Below are 6,397 nucleotides of genomic sequence, written 5' to 3'. Positions count from 1 at the left end.
TGCCGCTTCGAGGAAAAGCGAGGCTTCAAATTGGGTGTTTGTTAGAGGTATGTGATGTAGTAGAAAGATCAGTGAACTTGGGGTGGAAAGGCCTTTACTCACATGATATATTATCATGATGTATATATCATATATATATGTGCTCCATGATACATTGGCTATGGAACCTCATGCAAGTTACTGGTATCTCTTTTACCTTTAAGAGATGATAACAAGGGACTTCCCTGGTGGTCTGGTGGCTAAGACTCCACATTCCCAATGCAGGGGGCCTGGGGTTGGATCCCTGCTCAGGGAACTAGATCCCACATGCAGCAACTAAAGAGTCTGCATGTTGCAACTAAGACCAAGCTCAGTAAAATAAATAAAAGAAACCCCCCAAACAAAAACTTGTACTCATTTCACTGTAAAAAAAAATAAATAAATAAAGGTGACAGCACTACCCATATCACAAGCTGTTGTGAGTATTGAAAGTCATACAAGTGGAATCCCCCACTGGAGTAAACGGCATATTCAGAGAGAGCAGTTAACAAATATTAACAAGTTGACATGTACAGAGCAATTTCTCGTGAAAGACAGACCTAACTTATGTTGCAGACATATGATAATATACATTGTGCTGTCATGGATTACCTATGTACCTGAAGGACAGTTTTAAGGTGTCAACTTGGCTAGGCTTTGGTGACAAAATGTTAAGCCAAACACCAGTCTAGATGTTGCTGTGAAGGTTTATTTTTAGCTGTGATTAAAATTTAAATCAGTAATCTTTGGGTAAAGCTGATGACCCTCCATAATGTGGGTGGGCCTTGTTTAATCAGGCAAAGGCCTTAAGGAAAAAAGACTGCAGTCCCCTGAGGAAGGGGAAATTTCACCTCCAGACTGCCTTCAGACAGAAGCAGCAGCATCTCTCCTTCCCCCATGTCCAGCCTGCCAGTCTGCTCTGCAGATTCTGGGCTTGCCAGGCCCCACAGTTGTGTAAGCCAATTCTTGAAAACAAATCTCTTTACGAGATATGCCTCCTATGGGTTCTGTTTCTCTCAAGGACTTTGACTACTACAGCCTGCTTTGTTCACTAGGTGGTAATTGAATGTCCAGGGGTTATACCTAATTCTTTATATCTTCCAATAGCACAGTGCCAGGTTCATAGTAAATATCCATGTTTATTGAAATGAAAAAGAAAGGAATATCTTGCATTCTTATACTATCTCATAAGAAAGGTGTTTGCACATATGTCCAGTGAATTCATTCCTCTACTTATTTATTACTTATTTCTCAGACATTCTAGGGGTAGTCTATTCCATATTATTGTGCTTGACCAAGATGAGGCATAGAGAAAGCCAGAATGCCTCCTCCTTAGAAGCTATTTAATGGTTGATGTGAGTGGATGAGGCTGATGCATACATGGAAGATAGAAGTAGACATCAGGAGCCAGTGTATCCAGGTGAGAGAGCATGAGAGCCTAACTTTAGACAGGAGCAATAGGGAGGAACAGGAAGGGATGAATTCAAGAGAGAAATGGTAGGAGTTGAGAAACAAGGGAGCAGGGCATCTTCTTGACTCCCTGGTTTCTGGCTGAGGTATATGGGAACTGGGGGAGGACCAGGATTTTTCACAGTCTTATCTGATCCTCAGCATCATAAAACACAATGCCCTCATTTTAGGGGTGCAAACACAGAAGCTGAGAGCAGATCTGTTGCTCCAGACCTCATAAATTAGGAGCTGGCAGGGCTGGTCTTAAACCTAAAGCCCAGGCAGCTTGGGCCCCTCCTCTGCCACTCACCATACTTCTTTCTCAGTGAGGAGTGAGGAGGGGGCCTCAGAGCAGCCCTGTCGTTTCTCTGTGTTGCCCACCATGCTCTCTGAATGCACCTCATAGACAAGCCCGTGGTTCTTTTCCTTTCCTGCTAACTCAAGTCTAGCAGACTTGCTCTGCTGCCAGTTGCCTGTCCCACAAGGGACAGGGAGAGACATTTATTTGTAGTTGGGGAAAGAGAATGTTTGTTGGTGAAAATGAAAGTACACTTTCTGCAAAAGCTTGAGGTAATCTTAAGTTTTCCTCAGAAATGTTTAAGTCTTGCATGGGAATCAGGGTTGCCTTTCCAGTAAACGACAGCCCTGTCACTCCTGAAGGAAATCAGTCCTGCATATTCATTGGAAAGACTGATGCTCAAGCTGAAGCTCTAATCCTTTGGCCACCTGATGCGAAGAGCTGACTCATTGGAGAAGACCCTGATGCTGGGAAAGATTGAAGGCAGGAGGAGAAGGGGACGACTAGAGGATGAGATGGCTGGATGGCATCACCGACTTGATGGACATGAGTTTGAGCAAGCTCCAGGAGTTGGTGATGGACAGGGAGGCCTGGCGTGCTGCTGTCCATGAGGTGGCAAAGAGTTGGACACGACTGAACGACTGAACTGAACTGACTGTGCTGCCTTTTACAACCTGCCTGTCTCACCTCCTTCCTGTCCTCTCTGCTGTCCATAGTTGCTGACCCTGAGTCATAGATTAAGACGTACTTAAGCAGCCTAAGCCCGCTTTCCAGCCTGGCAGGCATGCAGCAACTGGTAGGGAGTGAGTTTCTCTTTCTCTCTGAGATAGACCTGGAAGCTGGAACCCAGAACCCAAACCAACCTCTGGCTCCCCCTTCATTCTCCAAAGCCCTCTTTGTCCTCCCCTCTGCTCTTTTTTGTCTTGACTCACTTAACCCAGCCCCTGAGTTGGGGTGATCCCCCAGACTACTAATCTGTCTTTGAGAGCACCGGTTCATTCATATACCTTTCCCTTGGTCTCAGTGTCTGAATTCTTACCTAAGCCCTCCAACTACATTTATTTTTCTAGCTCTTTTCTCCCTGCCCTGCAGGACTGCCCACACATTAACCTCTTAGCATCATGGTTACCAGGGAGTTCTAGTGGAATTTATTGATAGAACTCTGCTAGACCCAGAGTAATGGCTCAACAAATGGCAGGGCTTTTTACCACTGCCTGGACTCCCAGCCTTGCCCATCCTGAATTGCCCGGAGGTTTGCTTCACCCACCGTTTGGAACATCTTCACGTTGTGGTTGAGGGCAGCCTCCACCATCACAGAGTGAGTCAGTTGAGAGGCTCTGAATCTGAGGTCAGCTGGGCCTTGACCCAGCACTCGACTCATTCCTGGGGGAAAGATATCCTCATGCCAGGGTTCAGCCCCCACCTGACGCCCACCCAAGTTGTGTGATTTGAGTCATGACTTCCTGAATCTCAAGGGATGGCATTCAGATCCTTGCCAGATGGATGCTATTTTTACATAAAATTACTGCAAATCTTGTGGCTTTCCTGGTGGTTCAGACGGCAAAGAATCCACCTGCATTGAGGGAGACAAGTGTTTGATCCCTGGGTTGGGAAGATCCCCTGAAGAAGAAGCCATGGCAGCCCACTCCATTATTTTTGCCTGGAGAATCCCCACGGACAGAGGAGACTGGCGGGCTACAGTCCACGGGTCACAAAGAGTTGGACACAACTGAGCGACTAAACACAGCACAGCAGCTGCAAACCCTTGTGACCATTAGAACTGCCATTTTCATGGAGACCAGCTCAGGCTCTCTAACTAAGCAAATCTGGAGCACCTCAGAGCCTTCATTCACTTGAAGTCGGTGCTCTCCAACTGTGCTACATTATTTTGAGATCAAATTCATGGTTTACTTTACATTGGTGGTTTCCTGAGAATTGTCATCCTGAGAATTGGGGCAGGGTACAGGAAATATCAGCAGTTACCCCTTAGTTGCCAGATGACTTTTGGTGAACTAACATTTCTGGTCAGAAAAATAGTTTGGAGAGTTTAAAACTGCCCCTTAGCCCGCATTCTTTTGCAATTTAAAAACAATGATATAATTAGACTTCAATATCCTACTGCTTAATCCCTTGCTTAGATCTGAAGCTTTCAATTATTCATTTCACTCTGTGTTTCCAGTTTGGCAACGGAGAGTTACCAGCCTGTGCATGAGACTTGTGATGTGGTCCCTGGTGGAAGGTCATGGTGATGCCTCATAGCCTAGGCTGAGCCCAGCTTTGTCTGCTTCCGGAGCTCTGCTTGTCCTGAGGAGTTTGTTTGCTGACTGTCGGGCTGTGTATTCCATGAGGCCAGAGCCCTAGGCTGCCATGTCCACCGCTCTGTCCCCAGCACTGACTCAGGGCCGGGCACACAGAGATATAGAAAATAAACATTTATGGAGCGAATGCCCTGAGATCCATCATCAGCTGCATGATGGTGTTTTTGGTTCTTTTCTACAAGATTCTTAATGGTCAGGAAGGAGAGTGTAACAACAGGACTGAATCAGATAACCTTAGGCACAGCATCATCTCTCATGGTACCTGGATATCTGCAGTCAGGCTTCTGCTCAAATCCCAGGTCCTTTGCACAGCATTTTTCTCTCTGCTCTTAAAAGAAAACTGGGGAATTCCATGCAATTTGAGAAGTACAGTGGGGGAAAAAAAAAAAGCGGGATAAAGGGAAGGGAGTTCAGAAGGACAAGTCTAAATATCCTCTTGATAATAGCAAAAATAATAAGACTAAATTGCATCAAGCACTTTCTGTGTGTCAGGCACTGTCTTTTAGGTTTATTATTTAATTAATCCTTGCAACAGTCTCAGGAGGCAGATATTATATTCACGAACATTTGTGGGGGGAAAAAAAGCCAGGATCTTAGAAGAATTGAAATAACTTGCTTAAGCCGATAAGTGGAGAAGCTGAAATTCCACCCCAGGTCTGTCTAAGTCCAGAGCTTAACGACCAGCCATGTAATTGTGTTCTTTGTCATTTGCTGGTTTGAATATTTAAGGACAAGGTCCAAGTCACATTCATCTTTGTGTAACTCATAGCACCTGGCCTAAGATCATGCATGCCACGGGGAGGCTTAAATATTTGTTGATTTGAAAGTACAGATAGTCCAAAGGCACTGGGTTAGGTTTATTTTACTCAAAAACAGAGCTCATACAAGAGAGGAAATTCCACAGCTAACAGAGGGAAAACAGCCTCCACAAGTGATCCTGTAGGCTACAAAGGGCAGAAGGTATCATTAAAAGTGTTTGGAATTCATAGTTTCAAGTTAAAAGAGTATTTTGAAGAGGCTATATTATCAGCAAGAATGAATCCTAGGAAACAGCTGGAAGGATCCTGAAGGTCTTTTGCTCTGACTTGTTCTTTTTCAGGATGATTAAACAAGGCAGGCTATGGTAAAACCACACCCTTCACATGAAGATATGGTCATCACAGGTAAAACATGCATAAGACAGTTATCATAGATTTGTGCTGTGTTTGCAGCCCAATCTTCAGATTGTTTCTTAAAGAGCTCGCTCCTACTGGGCAGGGCTGTCAAATCAGCTTCCAGAAATACCATCACAAGCTAGTTTCCTCTGTCAGCCTTCTCTAGAACTTTTGTGTGGTGTACCTAGATCCTTCTCAGAATGCTACCTCATTTTCTGACAGTTAAAGAAAACTGATGAAAGAGAAAGCTTAGATGAGAAAATGAGTAAGCACTCCTAGAACAGAACTATTAAGCTCACTTTCAATTCAGCTTAGAGTTAGCTCCTTTTTAGATAGATATCTTTAAACCCCTGCTGTCTAGAACTCTTATCTTTCAATAAGTTGATATTCACTACATATTTATCGCTTGAATGCATGCACAAATGAATATCTACTAAATATTTCTTAAATGTTACTGTAACATGTTGTGATGATAGAATCATTCCCACCGATCAGAATAAGAGAGCTCATGTGGATGCTTACATCATGAAGAACCTGATGATATTCTAACAAATGAGTAAATAGTCTCAAGGGGCAAATGTGATGATAAAAAAAAAAACTCAATAACAACAACTTATTGACAAAAGGTGCTATTTCCTTAAGAGAAGAGGAATTAATCTTCTTCTAAGTATATGTGGCTAACTCCATAGTATCTCAGATTGAGTAGATCCCAAAACATCATATTTGCCCAAAGAAGTTCCTGCTTCCAGATCTTCATTTTCCTGTTAACCCTGGCTCCATTACCTAATCTTCAGAGTCTAAATGAGCTGTCAGGGTATTTCCCTGAATTCAATAGTTTACCAAGACCTACTGATGTAAATATCTATTTTTTATGCTCTTGCTCTTGCCATTCCTTGCTTCCTTTCCATTCTTATCCTCCACGGCTCTCAGTCAGGCTGCGGCATTTTCAGCTGCTCATTTTTCACTGGTGGTCCTACCTACCTCCTTGCCTAAATTTCCCTTCCCATTAGCTGTTGGGGACTGAACTGTATCTCCCCAAAATTCATGTGTTGAAGCCCTAATCCCCAAGGTAACTGCATTTGGAAATGGGGATTTAAGGAAGGTAATTAAGGTTAACTAAGGTCATAAAGGTAGAATTCTAATCCAAAAAGAAGAGGAAG

Source organism: Bos grunniens, chromosome 9 (genome assembly GCF_055505025.1).
Source record: "Bos grunniens cultivar Pamir isolate PY7600 chromosome 9, Bosgru_T2T1.0, whole genome shotgun sequence".
In the NCBI taxonomy this organism is placed as follows: Eukaryota; Metazoa; Chordata; class Mammalia; order Artiodactyla; family Bovidae; genus Bos; species Bos grunniens.
This window is presented reverse-complemented; position numbering follows the sequence as displayed.